General features: G+C 47.1%; 1 protein-coding gene across 4 annotated transcripts in view; it reads right to left on the bottom strand.

Annotated features, from left to right (window-relative positions):
• The window catches only part of CHST8 (carbohydrate sulfotransferase 8), a 126,588-nt gene that overhangs the window by 66,668 nt on the left and 39,671 nt on the right, over positions 1-20,249 (bottom strand). Inside the window, exon 1 of one of the 4 annotated variants that reach the window (XM_027618528.2) lies at positions 16,183-16,204. The exons of the other annotated variants lie outside the window; for them this stretch is intronic. The gene's annotated coding sequence lies outside the window, so the exon portion shown is untranslated. Of the gene's footprint in view, positions 1-16,182; positions 16,205-20,249 lie in introns of those variants that run through there. 4 annotated transcript variants of the gene reach the window in all.

Genomic DNA, 20,249 nt, shown 5'->3' with positions numbered 1-20,249 from the left:
TGCAATCCAGTCCCCTCCTCTCCACTGTCACCATCCAAGCCAGTACAGACTTCCCCTGTCCTGCAGCAATGACCAGTCCTCACTTGCTTCTGAATCTACCCCAAACCCAACCCCCCAGGTGCAGCCAGGCTCCATTAGCCCTTGTGCCTGGGAGCCAGGATGAGGACCACATCCTTGCCCCCAAATCTGGGGGCGAGGGCAGGGGGAGAAAACCAGCCTTAGGACCTGCACCTTCACTGCAGTAGGAGCATCAACCATTTAAGTGTCTGCTCTCAGAGACACTCCTTTTTGTTGACCCCCAAGAGAACAGCACTGTCTCCATTCTCCATGTCCAGGGAAGCTGGTGTTAAGAGTCCTGCGTGGCTCTCCCTGACCCTCCTAAGTATCAGACCCCAGCCTTCCCCTCGGACGCCCCCCGTTCAGTGTTTGTTCTCACTGCAGACCATCTAACCAGCCAACTCCCTGCTATGTGCAAATGGAATCAAAAGGGAAGCGTGCCTCCTGTCCTGGGTAACTGGCTGGCAGTCTGGCTGGGTTCCCCTCAGGAGGGGGCCAACATCACAGAACCCGTAGGAACCTCCTTCCGTTAGAGATGGAGGATAGATAAGAGATCACCCGACACTCCAGGCAGTGTGTGCATCTGATCCCCTATTGTTCCCGTGAGGGCCCTTGTCTTCAAAGTCACATGTTATTTTCAAGACAACAGGGAGATGCTGGTCCAAAGGCTGCTTGTCTCTGTCTCCTGGGAGTCGAGCTGCTGCCCGGGGAGTGGACTCTATGACCTGTCACAGGCCAGGGCCAGGCTGCCCAAGGCCCCGTAAACACACTCATGGGTCTCCGCTCCCACTTGGGACTGTTGCATCCTCACTGCATGCTGCATCACACTCGGCTCCACTGACAAGAGGGGGCCCCCCCCTTGCCTCCCTGCCTCCCTTCCAGGACCAACAGGCAATATGAAAATTCAAATAACCAGGGGCCGAGCCAGGAGGAGTAAGGCAACAAAAATGAACAGCCCACTTAGTTTCCAGAAGGTCCTGTCCTCACAAGCCCTAGTTTTCCCAGTGGCTTGCTCTCCCTGAGGCCTGAATGGTATCACCAATTTTTACTGTAAGAAAAAAAAAATGCAATTAATCTTGTAAACACCTCCTGGGACACAGGTCAGAGCCAAGGATTCCTCCCATTTTCTTATTTATCTGATTTAAAAATTTGTCTCTTGGGAAAATTCATTTTAGGGCACAAGCAAGTACTTGGGAATTCAGCCAAAATGCACGCACCTCCAGTGGCGACAGGCCGGCAGGCGGATGGACGGATGGCTCCAAGGTCACGCTTGGCTGCAGCTGCTGCAAGGCCTGGATGCTTCCCCCAATCACCCAGAGGACCCCTCTGGCTGTGAGGACCCACTCCCATGCCCCACTGGAGGCAGCTGGAAGCATCCGGCCACGTGCCCATGGGAGCACCCACTTGGCGTGTGGACCCCGGGCCCCAGAAAGTTCTCTGTCCAGCCAGTCTCCTCCTTGCACGGGCAGGAGCGAACAATGACGTCCCTCCCGGCTGAGGGCTCCAGGAGGAGCTGCTCATCGGGAGAGAGGCTGCTATGGCAACTTGAGGAGAATGGAGCCAGGCACTGCCGTCACCTTGAATCCGGCACCAAGCATTCCACCGTGGCGGCAGAGGGGGCTGCACCTCTACTCAGCCCCTGCTGAGGCTCCTGCGATGGCGCTGACCTCCTGCCTTCCCTGCTCAGCCTCCTGGCCTCAGTAACTCATTTACTCCTCACTGAAACGGAGCACACAGCCCGGTCCCCCGAGAACACCACCTCCATCTGTTTTGTCAGACGAGTTCTTCCGTGTGTCTGGCTCCTGCTTGCTTCTGAGATGGGGTTCTTCTTGATTTCAGCTCATTAAAATCTTGCAGCTAATTAAAACCGGTTCTAACAGCGGCGGCGGCGGTGGCAGCAAACTCTGGGATGAGTCCCTCCAGTTTTTATGCGTAGGCATAAAGTTGCAGTGCTCTGTGAGGGTGACAAATGGCTGCAAGTGCTCACTGAGGCGCGGCTGCGCCTGATGTGGGAGAGCGCTGACCTGGGTCCTGAAATGCCCAGGGCCCAGCCTCAGCACACCCTAGCCAGCATGGGTACGCCCCACCTGCCATACTCCTCCCCATTACAAGGCAGGGACTCCCTCCAATTCCCCATGCTTTCTGCTGGGTGGGAGAAAGGGAGCCCCAAGGCAGAGGCCAAGGCATAAATCAGGCTTAAACAGCCCTGAAGCCTTGTCCCCACAGATGCACTAGGCTACAGCCCAGCTTCCCACCACTGCTTACACAAAGAGGCTGAGGGGAAGCCTGCAAACACACAGTTGCAGTAAGGGGTTCCTGAGAGCCTGGCCAAGGTGCCATAAGCTATAATGCCCTTGATTGCTTTCAGGGGTAGGACCATACCATGGATACCATCTCTGCCCAGGACTTCATTTTCAGGGCATTTTAGGAGGCAGGGTAGGGGAGAGTAATTCTGCAAGGAGAGAAACTGAGTCTCCATCATTGGGCCCAAGAGCCAGCACAGAAGCAGCAGTTTAAAAAGTGTCTGGGGTATACCTGAAGGGGATTTATTGACTAATTCTAGGATACGTGTTGGAAGGTTAGGGATCTGCAGGAGTTTTTTCCAGGAATGGGAAATGTTGGCAGGTGCTATTTCTCTAGCCCTCCTTCTGCCTTGGCCAGATTCTTTTGGGGGAGCCAGTTCTGACACTCTCCATCTACCTTGCTCTGCCCCATAATTCCTCTGAAGACTAGCCCCACCCAAACCAACCCACCAGCAGGCACCCCTCCAAAGTGGCTCCCACACTGGCAGTCCAAGCCAGGACCTATGCCCTGCCAGAGTGACTATCAGCTCCCATACCCAACAGGCAGCTCTGGTAAGAACTGGCACATCTCCAGAACAAATCCTGACCCAGGGAGTTGGGGAATGAGCCCTACCAACCAGCACATGCTGTAGCTAGCTGGCCCTTTTAGCCAACTGCATGTGAGGCAAGCCCAGCCCACCAGTGTGCCTACCGACAAGTCAGGCTGAGAACTGGCTCCACCCACCAGTGCACCCTCAGCACTCAGGCCAGTCATAACTGGAGGGTGCTCCCAGCCCACATAGTGGAGCACCAAATATATACATACGGAACAAACACAGAGTCAGACAAAGTGAGGAGGCAGAAGTGTATGATTCAAACACAAGAACAAGACAAAACCCTAGAAAACAAGCTAAACAAAACACAGATAAGGAATCTATCTGATAAAGAATTCAAATTAATGGTTATAGACACTCACCAGACTTGAGACAAGACTGGAAGAACTCAGAAAGAACTTTAACAAAGAGATAGAAAGTATAAAAAAAGAACCAGTCAGAGCTGAAGAATACAGTAAGTGAAATGAAAAATACACTAGAAGAATCAACAGCAAATTAGAGGATGCAGAAGAACAAATCAGTGACTTGGAAGTCAGGGTAGTAAAAAACAATTAAACTGAAATAAGAAAAAAGGTTTTTTAAAAAAATGAAAATAAGTTAAGGGGCTTCTGTGACAACATCAAGCAAAATAACATTCACATTACAGGAGTCCCAGATGGAGAAGAGAGAGAAAAGGGGATAGAAAATTTATTTGAAGCAATAATAACTGAAAACTTCCCTAACCTGGGAAGGAAACAGATATCTAGGTCCAGGAATCCTAGAGAGCTCCAAACAAGATGAACCCAAGGAGGTCCACATCAAGACACATAATAATTGAAATGGCAAAAACTAAAGATAAAGAGAGAACCTTAAAAGCAGCAAGAGAAAAACAGTTGCATACAAGGGAAACCCCGTAAGGCTATCAGCTGATTTTTCAACAGAAACTTTGCAGGCCAGAAGAAAGTGGCATGATGTATTCCAAGTATTGAAAGGAAGAAACGTATAACCACGAATACTCTACCCAGCAATGTTCAGAATTGAAAGAGAGATAAAGTGTTTCCCAGACAAAAGTTAAAGGAGTGCATCATCACTAAACTGGGCCCTATAAGAAATGTTTAAGGGAATTCTTCAGGTAAAAGAAAAGACCCGTAACTAGAAGTAAGAAAATTAATGAAAAGAAAAAAATTTAACTGGTAAAAGCAAACATACAGTAAAGGTAACAGATCCATCGTTTATAAAGCTAGCATGAAGGTTAAAACATAGAAGCAGTAAAATCAACCATATCTACAAAAATTAGTCAAGGGATACATAAAGTAAAAAGATGTAAAATATGACTACATAAAATGTGGAGGGAGGAGTAAAAATTTAGTGCTTTTAGAATGTGTCCAAACTTAAGTGACCATCAACTTAATATAAACTGCTATATACATAGGATGTTATGTATGAACTTCATAGTAACCAGAAACCAAAAACCTATAATAGATACACCAAAAATGAAGAGAAAGGAATGCAAGTATAATACTAAAAGTGATTAAACACAAGGGAAGAGAGCAAGAGAAGAAGAAAGGAACAGAGAACTACAAAAACAATCACAAAAATAATTAACAAATGACAATAAATACATACCTATCAATAATTACTTTAAATGTAACTGGGCTAAATGCTGCAATCAAAAGACACAGGTGACTAAATATACAGAAAAACAAACCCATCTATATGCTGCCCACAAGAGACTCACTTCAGACCTAGGACACAAACCGACTGAAACTGAGGGAATGAAAAAAAGATATTCCATGCAAATGGAAGCAAAAAAAAAAGCAAGGGTAGCAAACAATCACAGAAAATGGACTTTATAACAAAGACTGTAGCAAGAGACAAAGAAGCGCATTGTATAATGATTAAAGGATCAATCCAACAAGAGGATATAATAATTATAAATATCTATGCACCTAACATAGGAGCACCTAAATATATAAAGCAAATATTAACGGACATAAAGAGAGAAATTGAGAGTAATACAATAACAGTGGGGGACTTTAACACCCCACTTACATCAATGGATAGATCATCTAGACAGAAAATCAATAAGGAAACAGCAGTTTTGAATGACACATTACACCAGATGGGTTTAACAGATATATGCAGAACATTCCATCTAAAAACAGCAGAATATACATTCCTTTCAAGTGCACATAAAACATTTTCCAGGATAGATCATATGTTAGGCCACAAAACAAGTCTCAATAAATTTAAGATTGAAATCATATCAAGCATCTTTTCCGACTACAATGGTGTGAAACTAGAAATCAATTACAAGAAAAAACTGGAAAAAATGCAGATGTGTGGAAGCTAAACAACATGCTACTAAACAACCGAGAGATCAAAGAGGAAACAAAAAACACATGGAGACAATAAAAACGAAAACACAATGGTTCAAAATCTCTGGGACACAGCAAAAGCAGTTCTAAGAGGGCAGTTTATAGTGATATAGGCCTACCTCAAAAAGCAAGAAGAATCTCAAACAATCTAACCTTACACCTAAAGGAACTAGAAAAAACAAACAAAGCCCAGTAGAAGGAAGGAAATAATAAAGATCAGGCAGAGCAGTAATAAATGAAATAGAGACCAAAAAGCAAACAAACAAACCAACCATAGAGAGGATCAATGAAACTATTAGCTGGTTCTTTGGTGAAAAGATAAAATTGATAAACTTTTAACTAGACTCATTGAGAAAAAGAGAGGACTGACATAAATAAAATCAGAAACGAAAGAGACGTTACAACAGAGAGCATAGAAATATAAAGGATTATGAGGGACTACTACAAAAAAAATGCCAACAAATTGGACAACTTAGAACAGATGGATAGACTGCTAGACATATACAATCTTCCACAACTGAATCAGGGATAAACAGGAAATTTGAACTAATTACTAGTAATGAAATTAAATGAGTAATCAAAAAACTCCCAACAAGCAAAAGTCCAGAAGCAGATGGCTTCACAAGTGAATTTTACCAATTAAGGAAGAGTTAATACCTATCCTTCTCAAACTATTCCCAAAAATAGAAGAGGAAGAAATGTTTCCAAATTAATTCTATGAGGACAGCATTTTTTTTTTTATGAGGACAGCATTACCCTGATACCCAAGCCAGACAAAAGACATGACAAAAAACAAAAATAACAGACCGATATCTCTGATGAACACCGATGCAAAAATCCTCAACAAAATACTGAATTTGAAAATGCATGAAAAGCATCATTCAACATATCAAGTGAGATTTATTCCAAGGATGCAGGATAGTTGTTCAACACTCACAAATCAGTCAACACAATACACAACATAAACAAAATGAAGGGTAAAGTCATATGATCATCTCAAGAGATGCAGAAAAATCATTTGACAAAATTCAGCATTCATTCATGATAAACTCTCAACAAAGTGGGTATAGAGAGAACATACCTTTGCATAATAAAAGTCATATATGTCAAACCCACAGCTAACATCATACTCAATGATGAAAAGCCAAAAGCTTTTCCTCTAAAACCAGGAACAAGACAAAGATGCTCCTCTCGCCACTTTTATTCAGCTTAGTATTGGAAGTCCAAGCCACAGCAATCAGGAAGAAAAAGAAATAAAAAGCATCCAAATTGCTGAGAAAGAAGCAAAATGTCACTATATGCAAATGATATGCAGACAATACTATATAGAGAAGTATACATATATAACCCTAAAGACTCCACCAAAAAACTATTAGATCTAATAAAGGAATTCAGTACAGGTGTTGGATATGAAATCAAGATACAGAAATCTGAGTGTTTCTATACGCTAATAACTCACAGGAGGAGAAATTAAGAAAACAATCTCATTTATAATTGCATCAAAAAGAATAGGATACCTAGGAATAGATTTAACCAAGAAGGTGAAAGACTTATATTCTGAAAACTATAAGACATTGATGAAAGAAACTGACAATGATAAATAGGAAGATATACGATGCCTATGGATTGAAAGAATTAAAATAGTTAAAATGTCCATACTACCCAAAGCAATTTACAGATGCAATGCAATCCCTATCAAAATGCCAATATTATTTTCCACAGAACTAGAACAAATACCCTAAAATTTATATGGAACCCAAAAGACCCCAAACAGTCAAAGCCATCTTGAAAAATAACAAAGCAGGAAGCATCACAATCTCAGATTCCAAACTATACTACAAAGCTATAGTAATCAAAACAGGATGTTTCTGGCACATAGACACATAGATCAATAGAACAAAATAGAGAGCCCAGAAATAAATCCACAATTATATAGTCAATTAATCTTCAACAAAAAAGGCAAAAATAAACAACAGCAGAAAGACCATCTTTCAATAAATGGTGTTGGGGCAACTGGAGAGCTACATGCAAAAGAATGAAACTGGACCACTTTCACTATACACAAAAATAAACTCAAAATGGGTTAAAGACCTAAATGTAAGTCCTGAAGCCATAAAAATCCTAAAAGAAAACATAAGCAGTAAATTCTTGGGCCTTAGCAATATTTTTCTTTTAAATTTTTTTTATTTTTTAAAGATTTTATTTATTTATTTGACAGAGAGAGATAGCAAGAGCAGGAACACAAGCAGGGGGAGTGGGAGAGGGAGAAGCAGGCTTCCTGCGGAGCAGGGAGCCCGATGCAGGGCTCGATCCCAGGACCCTGGGATCATGACCCGAGCTGAAGGCAGACGCTTAATGACTGAGCCACCCAGGCGCCCCTAAATATTTATTTATTTGATAGAGAGTGCGAGAGAGCATGACCAGGGGAAGTGGCAGAGGGAGAGGGAGAAGCAGATTCCCTGCTGAGCAGGGAGCCCAATGTGGGGGCTCGATCCCAGGACCCTGGCACCATGATCTGAGCCAAAGACAGATGCTAAACCAACTGAGCCACTTAGGCACCACTTAGCAATATTTTTCTAGATATGTTTCCCCAGTCAAAGGAAACAAAAGCAAAACAAACAACTGGGACTACATCAAATGAAAAAGCTTTTGTACAATGAAGGAAACCATCAACAAAATGAAAAGGCAACCTACTGAATGAGAGAAGATATTTGCAAATGATATATCTGATAAGGGGTTAGTATCAAAAATATATAAAGCTCTCATACAACTCAATACAAAAACCCACAAATAATTCAATTTAAAAATGGGCAGAGGACCCACATAGACATTTTTCCAAAGAAGACATACAGATGGCCAACAGACACATGAAAAGATGCTCAACATCAGTAATCAGCAGGGAAATGCAAATCAAAACCATAATGAGATATCACCTCACACCTGTCACAATGGCTAAAATAAAAAACACAAGAAACAGCAAATGCTGGCAAGGATGTGGAGAAAAAGGAACCCTCATGCACGGTTGGTAGGAATGTAAATTGGTGCAGCCACTATTTGAAACAGTATGGAGTTTCCTCAAAAAATTAAAAATAGAAATACTATATGACCTAGCACTTCTGCTTCTTGGTATTTGCCCAAAGAAAATGAAAACAAGTCATTCAAAAAGATAATATGCATCCCTATGTTCATGACAGCATTTTTTGCAATAACCAAGATACGGAAGTAACCCAAGTGTCCATCAATAGATGAATGGATAAAGATATTGTGTATACACACATAAACACACACACAAGCACACAATGGAATGTTATTCATCTATAAAAAAGAATGAGATCTTGCCATTTGTAACAGGGGTGCAACTAGAGGATATTATGTTAAGTGAAATAATGCAGACTAAGAAAGACAAATACCATATGATTTCACTTACATGTGGAATCTAAAAACAAAACAAATGAACACACAAACAAGTCAAACACAGCACATGCTACAACATGGATGAGCACTGAGGACATTGTGTTATGTGAAACTAGCCAAGTGCAGTGGGACAAACACTGTATGATTCCACACAGTCAGATTCAGAGGCAGAATGTAGAATTGTGTTACCAGGGGAGGAGGGATAAGGTGTTATTAATTAATGGGTACAGAGTTTCAGCTGGGGAAGTTGAAGGAGGTTCTGAAGATGGATGGTGGTGATGGCTGCACAACAATGTGAATGTAGTTCATGCCTCTGGACTTAAAATGATTAAAATAGTATATTTTAGGGGTGCATGGCTGGCTCAGTCAAAGGTGCATGTGACTCTTGATCTTGGAGTTGTGAGTTCGAGCCCCAGGTTGGGTATACAGATTACTTAAATGAATAAATAAATAAAAACTTAAAAAAAACAGTAAATTTATATTATATATATTTTACCACAGTAAAAAAAAAATCAACAAAAGCAAACTAAAGGTTTAAACTGAGCAGAAGCCACCCTCTGCCTGTTAGTTTCTCTCATCACACAGACGACTGCAAGTGGGTCCCGGAGCTGAGGACCAGAGAGGGGTCAAGTTCACGCCCGTGTGAAACGTGACCATGACATACGAGAGCTGGGTTTGTGGACCAGGCAGCCTGAACAAAGTAGTCAGATGTCATGAGATGGACACCAGGCTCAGAGTGGGGAGCCCAGGTTCTAGCCTGGCTGTACCTCAAAGCTGTGGGACCCTCACGACTTGATTTCCTAATCTCAGAATCAGCCTGCACCGAAAAAATCCATTGTAGATGGGTTCCCAAATTCCTTGCAGTCTGGTGTGAGACAAATGTCAAAACAGAAAGGTGTTTTTGTGAATTTCATTTGCACAAGGCCATTTTCAGGCAGAGCAGGAGGCCTTTCAGCTAAGACATCCCTTATGCACACCTACCACCCATCCCTTGCCACAAATCTGGATCACTGCTGGGCTCCTACAGACCAAATCCGTCAAGCTCTTTCCCTTTAAGACAACTCTGTCCTTGTGGAGGAAGCAAAGGCCTCTGATGCAAGTGTAAAACTGGAAATTGTGTTCTCAGGTTCTTTCTGAGCCACAAAGCCTTGCTCCCCTGAGGCCTGTTGGGCTGAGGTGAGCCCCCCTGAGGCCACTCCCTCCCTACATGACCATTGCTCTCTGTTTCAACATCTACACTGAGCCCAGCTGAGACCGTGCCTCATTTAGTGATACAATTCATTTCAAGGCAGAAATCAACCATAGGGCTAATGACGGGGATCCCAATGTACCCACAGTCACCTTTGTCATTTAAAAATCTTCCATTTGGGGGGCACCTGGATGGCTCAACAAGTTAAGCATCTGACTCTTGGTTTCAGCTCAGGTCTTGATCTCATAGTTTGTGGGACTAAGCCCCATGTTGGACTCTGTGCTCCACAGGGAGTCTGCTTGAGATTCTCTCTCTGCCCCTCCCCCCACTCACATGCGCTCTCTCTCTCTCTCAAATAAATAAATAAATAAATATATATATATAAATAAATAAATATCTTCAGTTTTTAAAGAACTTAAAAGGGCAACATGAGGAATCCTTGTGGTGACGGAGATGTCCTCTATCTTGACTATCAATGTCAATATCCTCATTGTGATACTGTACTACAGTTTTACAAGATGTACTGGGGAAAACAGGAAAAAGGGCACATTGAGATTACTCCGTATTATTTCTTACAACTGTTACGTGAATCTAAAATTATCTCAAAATGAACGGTTTAATTTCTTAAAAATCAAGAACTTAAAAGTAACTGATCTTTCAACTCATGCATAATGGAAGCAAATTCTAATGTTGTGCACGTAAATAATAGATAACCATTTTCATGGATCAGCACCATCCTTTGTGTATAAGAAACATTTTAAAGTTAAGGGACTATGCCTTTAATAGGAAAATTTGATGTGTTAGCAACTACTGGTTGATCTTTGTGCATTTTTCAATTGCAAATTGCACTTTAAAAATGCAAACAATTATTAATATTGATTTGGACTCAAACAATATTGAATTTCAATATATTTCCAGCTCTTTTATGAATTACCCTGTGGATACATGGTGATTATGATAAAAGAGCATTTGCATGCTCAATTTCTTTTCAGTGAGGAACCTTGAAGAGGGCTGATGTGATCCATGGATAATGAACTTCACAGGGACAAGACTGGCTCCAGAGTCCTCTGCCAGGCCCTCAAACTTAGGCAGCACAGACTTTCAGGGGCACTTTCTCCAAGCCAATATTACAGAGCATAGGCTATGAACGACTGCTCAAGGCCTGGATGGGATTTAGTGTCATAGTTTTTAGGGCAGGGAAAAGGCATAGATATATATCATGCTTTGTTAACTTTCCAGGTAGCATGCTGGATACTATATAAACATCCCATTTAGCTTTTGAACAATAACCTCTTGAAGTAAAATCATTATCCCTATTCGACACAGGTTTGGTTCTCTGTAAGGAGATGTGGAGATGGAGTTTAGGGTACAAAACGTTTATTCAGGATCAAAATCTGTGAAGGGAAAAGGGAGGAAGCCAGAGCAAGCAGAAGAGGCTAGACAGGGATGCAGGTCCAACCCAGGCTGGGTGGGGAGCACTGAAGTAGGTGTAGCCCATGGGAGTGTCCCCCTAGCAGGCAGAAATGGCTGCACCTTCATGCATCACCCTACTCAGTCCCTGGATGTGGCATGCCCAGGGAAAGGCACGACCCCAGAAAGGACACTTTGTTGCAGCCAAAGCAGATCCTGAAGTAGCTGACAGCTGGGAGATGGCTGCTGACCACATGTCCTGTGGGTGGTCAGTGAGTCCTTTCCGGAGGGGATCTGGACAGCACATCTCCAAGTCTACCACCATTTTACAGACGATGAAATTAAGACCCAAAGAGACTAAACATGACTAAGGTTACATTCCACATACGCCATCCCAGATCTACCTGACTCAAATCTTGCCTCTCCGCACCCCATTCATGCCTTCTCCCAAACAAAAGCATAGGTCAGACTGTCCTGACCTTCAGGTATTGAGACATGAAGGTCTGAAAGTCTCCAGAGGAACACATGGAAAGTCTGACTGCGTAAGCAGATACCCTCACCTCACCTCTGCCAATACCCCTGCAACACGCACACATGTGTGCACACACATGCTTAGTTCTTGGCGATTATCTCATTGCTAATGGAAGGCGGGGGCATGGATTATTTGGGTTAAAAGTCCCCTTGACAGTACAGCCTGGAGAGCATCCCCCCCCCCCACCAAGCAGAGCTGCTGGATCTTGCCAAGAGCAGAAGACGATGTATGATGCCACACAGCCTCCTTTTACTTTTAGAAAGCACTGAGCTATTCACATTTTCCAGCTGCTTTGACATCCACAGCCACAGCCGGGAAAATTACAGGGAGGAAAAAATTGCATATTTACTTCTCAAAATTGAAAGTTGGGGTATAATATGGACAGAAAGGAGTGTATGAGTAAACCCAGAATGCCCTGGCCCCTGGCAGGGTGTAGCTGCCTCCAAGCTGCAAACGGCAATCCATAGACTCCAGAGGAAGAGAGAATGGCAAGGAGGTTTGGCTTTCTTCCACGGAATCCCCCTCCTTGTGGCTGGCACAGGGAGGCCCCAGAGGACTTGCCTTTGTGTTCCCAGCTGCCAAGAATGCCTGGGACAGAGTAGGTGCTCAGGCAATGTGTGGTGAGCAAGGACAGAGCTAGGAAGAGGAGGGAGAAGGGGAAGGGATGCTTGCACATTGGGACCAGTTCAGTCCTTTGGGTTGAGGTCATGTGGAGTCCAGCAGGTGTGCCCTGGGTGTCCGCACAGTGTGCATGCATGGCCATCCTCTTTGGGAGTGGGCTGGCCTCTTTAAGATCCATGGCTAGCCATCACATTCTTGGTCCTCACTACTCCAGCATGATTTTCCCTGGAGCTCTCCTCAGAACACCTGGTGTCTTCCATCCTGAGGGCTCAAAGACTAAGAATATGGCAGAGCGATCTGGGCCCTATCCTGGTTGTGGAGAATTGGGTCTCCCTCAGGCTGCCAGGAGGGGGCTAGAGCTGTGAGTAACCTGGAAGTTCTAATGAGTGGCTATGCATGACAGGAGCCTGTCTTCTCCCTGAAGCTCTGCCTCATGTCTCCCTCCAGCGGACATCCTGTGCTTCGAGTACCCCACTGACCCTCCAGTGCTTTCCCGCTCTTTCACTACAGGGTGTTGGAAAGCCAGAAATTTGGGCCCACCCACTCCAGCTGTAGACTTGGCCTCTTGGGTACTTCCTGTCCATCTTTTTTTCCCCAGCCCCTCAGTGAGGCTGATTCAGCACCGGAGGCCTGGACAGCTCCCTATCTCCACTCCAGTCCCCATAGGACAGTTGCTGTCACTCCCTTGTTCCAAAGGGTCTGAGGGCCCCCAGTTGCCCCGTGGTCCAAGTTTGAATGTCTTAGCATATCCCACAAGTCCCACTGAGTATCCAGTGTCTGCTGTTCTCCTATCTTCAGCCTCATTTCTCATGATTTCCCGATGGCCCCCAGGCCAGGTGAGGCACCCTCCTGTGTGTTCCCAGAGCCCCTGAGCTTTCCTCTAACACAGGTGAGAGGCTAGTGTAAAGGAAAAGAGCTCTGGGCTCTTTCTTGCTGTCCTTGGTAGAGGGAAGAGGTTCAGGATGGGTGGGGTGGGCCACTGGGTCCCAGTTCTCTCCCAGCAGGGCACATACTCCTCTACAGGTAGTCTTGCTCTGATCTCCAAACAGTTTTGCTGACTTCATTGCTTACCTTGAACAACACAAAAGGGGGTCTGGTTTTTCTTTCCCTGAACCTTCCGCCTCTTTTCTGCTGTCCCATGTCCCTGAGTTCTCATCTCTCGACCTCAAGGACACAGATAAAAAAGGTGCTAAGTCTTTATGGTCCCTGGACATGCTATTCTATGGTATGTTTGCTGGGCCAAGGATGTAGGCAGCACTCAGCTGACTGGGAGCACCCTACAGCAGAATGGCATCCATGAAGGTCCTACCCATGCTCTTTTGTCACCGTGTCAATGAAGGGGCACTTAAGCCCTAATTTCTTGCATGGTTGTTTCAAGGAGAAAGACACAGGTAGAAATACACATTTTCATGATGAGATCCAGAGTGGCCAATCATTGGTCTTCAGTGAACGCACTTGTTGGAAGCAGTCCATTTCCTATACTAACTATATGACACTTTTATAATGAAAACTATTTTCAGAATGACATAGCCAATGACCCTTGGTAGCCTTCAGGTCTTCAGATCATCCAATTTGGAAACCCGGATTCTTAAAAAGATTTTTATTTATTTATTTATTTGAGGGGGGGAGGGGGAGAGGGAGAGGGAGAGAATCTCAAGCAGATTCCCTGCTGAGCAGGGAGAACCCAACACAGGGCTTGATCTCGTGACCCTGAGATCCTGACCTGAGCTGAAATCAAGAGTTGGATGTTTAAAGGACTGAGCTACCTAGGCTCCCTGGAAACCTGGATTTTTAACTTGAAATTTCTCAATTCTCAAACCGGCAAGCAACACACATTTTTCAAACCTACCCGAGCCAATATAAACTCATGTCCAAGCTGCATTTGGCCAGGGCTCCACCCATTGCCACTGCAGCCACAAAAAGCATTGCCCAGACTGGAGAAAGGCACCTGACCTCTGGATAAAAATGATTCAAGGAATTTCGTGCAAAAGCAGCTGAGAGGAGAAAAAGCCTGTGAGTCAGCTGGTGTGGAGGGAGGCTGCAGCAACCTCACTGGTCAGGAGCTGCTCCCTACAGCTCTGTAATAGGCTGGCACTCACGCAGAAACACGGGCTTCCAGCACAGGACATCTGCCCCTGCCTGGAGGACAGTCACTGCAGTGGCACAGGATACACGCACGCATGCACAGTCACACTCCTATGCACCTGTTATGGGTTGAACTGTGTCGCCCCTGCCAAATTCACACGATGGAGTCCTAACCCCTGGTACCTCAGACTATGACCTCATTTGGGAAAAGGGTTATCAGAGGTAACGAGCTAAGAGGAGGTCACACTGGAGTGGGCTGAACCCCTAACCTAATATGACCGGTGGTGTTACAAAAAGGGGAAATCTGCACAGACATGCACACAGGGAGAATGCCACATGAGGGTAAAGGCAGAGATCTACAAGCCAAAGAATGCCAAAGATTACCTGCACACACACCCCCCTGCCCCGAATCTAGGGGAGAGGCCTGGAACAGATCTTCCTTCACCACCCTCAGACGGGGCCAGACTTCCAGCCTCCAGGACTGAAAGGCAACACATTTCGGCTGCTGAAGCCCCCTCGTTTGTGGTATGCTGTTACAGCAGCCCAAGCCAAGTACCACTTGGAATTTCTTGATTCTCAAACTGGCAAGCAATACACATTTTTAAAACCTACCCGACCCTGTGGAGAAGGCTCAGCGCTGTTGTGAACGGCACCATCCTGGGCGGTGGGGTGGGGAACATAGCGAGCCTGCTGCCAGGAGCCCAGCTCCTGCCTGCCTCAGTGGTTCTCATCAACTGTGTGTAGACAGTGTCAGGCCAGCATTTGACACAAGGCCTGTGACAAGCAGGTTGTTTGTGCTGGGAGATGAATAACAGAAACCCTATCTCAGTGGGAATCCTGTAGTTCCCCAGAGCCACTGGGACCCAGATCCTTCCTGAGGCTCCATTCCTCTGTCCTCGGGCAGCTCTTATCCTCGGATGGCTTCTGCATGGTAGTTTGATGGCTTCAACCACAGTCCGGCCTATGGGCATCCTCGCTACATCTGGCAGGAGAGGGGGAGCCCTGGTCCCTAACCGTGGAACAAAGCTCCTGGACCCTGAGCCGATGGCACCTCCCTGACTCAGTGCCTGGGGTTGGGGGGATGCCCCACACTGGTGGGTGCAGGCCTGGGACCAGTGGGATGAAACTGCCCTTCTTGGAGCCAGGAGTGGGGTCAGCGCCTCCAAACTCAAAGCCCAGGAGACAAGGGGAAGGCGTGACACAGAGTTGGCCACCGAGTCCCCTATGGACAAAAGCTGCATGAAAAACTAGGACCCCCATTTTACAGATGAGGAAACAGGCTCAGGGAGGCTGGGTAACTTGCTCAAGGCCACACTGTGGGGAAGTGATGAAGGCACATTTGAATTCAGGTCTAGGTCCGAGAAGTGCTGTCTGCCACTCGCCGCCCTGCGTCCCAGGATTAACCCTGCCGCCTGTGACCGAGGGAGCCGCACTTTGGACCTGTGATGGCACAGACCCAGTCTGTCAGCGGGCAAGGGCTCAGGGCCACTCCGTCCCTCTCGGAAGCCCTCCCTGAGCCCACTCGGTTGGCCTGGCCTCCCAACACAGCCACGTCCTGCCCGCAGCAGTAGCCTGCTGGCTCCCATGCGGACCCCGGCCTCTGCGAGAGCCCTCAGCTCACCTGTGAGCACATGCGTGTGGGAGCATGCAGACGCACCTGTGACCCCAACCTGCGAATGAAGAGAGTGAGGGCTCATGTCTGTGTGTCTGGGTGAGCATGAGTGTGCGGGGACATGAGTTCTCGCACGTGCACAAGCTTGTGGGCATTTCAGGAGTTCCCATCCCTTTGCCCTGTGGTCACAAGGATGATCACCAATGACCGTCACCCCCAGCTCAGAGGCGCTCCCCCCCACCAGCTGCTGCCTGGGGTCAGCCCTCCTTCCTGGCAGGGGCGAGCAAGGCCCCCTTTTCCACAGGGGAGGGGGTGTTGGAGGGCAGGCGGGGGTGGGGGCGGGTAGGCTGGAGAGGGGGTCCAAAGTGGCAGGCCAGCAGGGCCATCTGCCATCTGTACCTCCCGCTCTGCTTCCCCCTCCGTCCCCTCTCCGCCTCAGGGTGCAGCACTCTGGCGACCCCTGGGAATTGGAAGCTAATTTTCCACGATCATTAGTGATGGAAAGACCTCAGGTTCTGCCTTTAATTAAAGTCAAATGTGGGGCTGAGGAGAAGCACTGCACGCAGGCACCCTCTTCTCACTTGTAAAAGCCATATGCAAATAATTAAGCCAGGCATGGAAGCCATAATTAAAAATTTCACAAACCCCCTCATTAGCTAAGCAGTCTGCGCAGAAAAGTGGGACTGCGGCCCTCCCCCATGCCGATAGCAGCTCCTGCAGACGGTTAATTGGCTGGGGGGGGAGGGGCAGAACACACCCAGGGGACAGTGCACCTGACAACAGGCTGGCCGGGGTCCTGGCTTCCCAGGCCAGTGGCAATGACCTCTCACCTCTGCTTAGGATGCTTCCAGCCGGGGACCAGGGCTCCTGGGGTGAAGTGGGTGCATCTAAACATCCGTCCAACCCAGCGCAAGGAGAGGAGACAGGATCCTGGTCCCAATCTCCCAGCCCCCCCTGGCCCCAGGCCCGCAGTGCGCCCAGGAAGGAGGTGGACCCTCGCACTGAGGCAAGCTCAGCTGCCCCTTCGCCCCCAGCAACCGTGTGCTCTGAGGTCCTTCAACCCCTAGCCATGCATACAGGTGTCCCCAGGCCTGATGGCCACTGTGCGGCAGGGTACCCACACACCCCATAAACACAGGCAGCCCCAGCTTCAATCAGCATCTCAAGATCTGTGAGGAGGGGCGGGACAGCCGCGAAATGTCTGACCTCGCCGCTCCAGATGTTCTCAGGCCCCCTTTCCCCCACGCTCCCCAGGATCCCAGGCCCGAGCCCTCAGCCCTTGGAGACATCGGATTCACCTCAGGTCCTGAATCGATCCTGCCAGGCAAGTCACCCGCAGACATAATCTCCCCTTGTGCACTGACATTTCCAAATGAATATTCACTCATCCCAGTCCTGGCCACTTGTTTTCCTGTCTGGCCTGATCATTGGTGCTCCTCTGAAGGAACGGCACTCCTCAGGGGCCCTAAGGCTGCCCGGTGTGTGTGGGGATGAGATGTGTCCGCCCCGCTGAGAGCCTGGACAAACTCGCCAGGCTTGTACACCCATACACCACAGGCCCTGCGCTGGGCCAGTTTCCCCTGCAGCCAAGACGCTCGCTCCTTCAGTGTCACGGACGTAAGCCAAACGTGATGAAAGACAAATCCGGAAACTGGCTTTCCTTTTGAGGATGTGGGGATCTGATGGGGCCACAGGATGTCACTGAGCCAAGCTCTGAGTTCTGTCCTGCTCAGGTGAATGCCGACCCAGAGGAGCCCTCCATCTGATGTCTTTGGCCAGATTCCTGAAACCGACACTTTCCCGTTCTGGCCTCGCCCTTCCTGGTGGCTCGGGCAACAGCATTCCTCTTGCCAGCTCTCCTCTGGCAAACAGAGGGGGCGCAAGCCTTTTTGACCCTGTTTGATTCTTCAAAATGAAACATTTCAGATATAAAAAAATATAAAGAATCTGAAGGGGGCGCCTGGGGGGCTCAGTCAGTTGGGCGTCGGACTCTTGATTTCTGCTCAGGTCATGATTTTAGGGTCGTGAGATCGAGCCCCGTGTTGGCTCTGTGCTGGGCATGGAGCCTGCTCAAGATTCTCTCTCTCCCTCGCCCCATCCCCAATCCTGCTCGCATGCGTGTGTGCACTCTCTCTCTCTTTCAAAAAAAAAAGAACCACCAGTGCACTGTCAACTTAAAGAATAAAATAAGGACCAATGGGTGGAGTCTCCTTTGCACCCCTTCTTGTTACTTACCCCTCCCCTCCCCTCCAGAGGTAACCAGACGTGTGGTAAACATTTAATGAGCACCTACTAGGTGCCTGGCACTGTTCTAAGCAATTGGGATCCATCGTCAACAGAACAAAGATCTTGCCCTCATAGAATTAAATTCCGACCAGCAGAGAGACAGTACTATAAGTACTATAAACAAATTAGCAAATTATTTTAACATGACAGGTGATAAATGCTATGAAGAAAAGAAAAACAGAGCAGAATGAGGGGGACTGGGGGGCTGGAGGCTAGAGGCAGGTCTCAAGACCTAAGCGTGTAGAAGGAGGCCTCACTGAGAAGGTGATATTTGAACCATGTGGCTATCTAGGGAACAACCTGTGCAAAGTCCCTGGGGTGGGAGCATTCCTGACACCCAGTGTGTCTGCAGAGGAGTGAGCATAAAAAAGAGGGAAAGGAGACACAGAGAAGTAACGCAGGGCCTGTCAGGTGGGCCACTGAAAAGAAGTTGACTTTTACTGTGAGTAAAATGGGTGCATTATCTGGCTTGGATTGCAGCAGAACCCCTCTGGCCACATAGGTAGACAAGGGCAAAAGCAGGAATGCCAGGGAAGAAATTAGTCTGGGTGAGAGATTTCAGCTGTGATGTGAACATGCGGGTCTGCCATTCTTACGAGAATTGGCACTTTTACCAGAGGACTTTATTTTGACATTGAAAATTACATGTTTTTACTTTAATGCTCTGATATCAGTATGTGTCTTCGGTCTACTTGCTGGCCATGAGATTTTCTGACGTGAGTGTTCTCGATCCTGAAAAATCTGTAAGTCACTCTTTTTTTTTTTTTTTAAGATTTCATTTATTCATTTGAGAGAGAGACAGAGACAGAGAGAGCACAAGCAGGGGGAGCAGCAGAGAGAGAGGGAGAAGCAGACTCTCCACTGAGCAGGGAGTCTAATGTGGGACTCGATCCCAGGACCTGGATGGAGATCATGACCTGAGCTGAAGTCAGATGCTCAACCATCTGAGCCATGCAGGTGCCCAGGGAGTTTTGTTTTGTTTTTAAGATTTATTTATTTATTTGAGAGAGAGAGACACACAGAGAGAGCGAACACAAGCAGGGGGAGTGGGAGAGGGAGAAGCAGACTGCCTGCTGAGCTGGGAGCCCGACATGGGGCCCGATCCCAGGACCTGGAGATCATGACCTGAGTTGAAGGCAGACACTCAACCATCTGAGCCACCCAGGCACCCCTGTAAGTCACTCATTTCCAGAGCCAGAAGTGCAAGGGAAGTCAGCGGCTTGGTACACGTGGGTGAAATGGACATGGGATATAGACAATCGGGAGGACTGGGAAGAGGGCTCTGGAATCGTCTGGCACCCTGGTTTCCAAATCCTGGCTCCATGAGGCATTGACCATGTCACTCTGGGCAAGCTGCTTCAGCTCTTGTGCCTCAGTTTCCCCACCTGCAGAATGGGGGTAATAATGGCTACCTCGCAAATTGTCCTAAGGACTATCGGAGCAATAAGGAGTACCTGGCACACAGGGACTGCTCCATCGTGTTAGTGACTACTTTAGGAAAATGACCAGAGCTCCTCGAAGTGCTTCTCTCCCAGGCAAGTCTGTCAACCTGGAGCTGGAGGCAACAACCCACTCTTGGACATCGCCTAGCAAAGCCTGAAGGTCAACAAGAAACAGAAGCCGTGGAGGCTCCTAACAGGGCTCTCCAGGGAATATCTCAGGAGCTCAGGCTACAGGCAGCCCCAAAGAGGACGGTGACCTTTCTGGGAAGGGCTTCCATGAAACTGGCCCTTGAGCACTTCATCAAGAAGGGAAATCGAGCAGCCTTTCTCGGCACATCCGCCTCTGCC

Source organism: Zalophus californianus, chromosome 17 (genome assembly GCF_009762305.2).
Source record: "Zalophus californianus isolate mZalCal1 chromosome 17, mZalCal1.pri.v2, whole genome shotgun sequence".
In the NCBI taxonomy this organism is placed as follows: domain Eukaryota; kingdom Metazoa; phylum Chordata; class Mammalia; order Carnivora; family Otariidae; genus Zalophus; species Zalophus californianus.
Note: the sequence above shows the minus strand (reverse complement) of the source record. Positions and strands in the feature narration are given on the sequence as shown.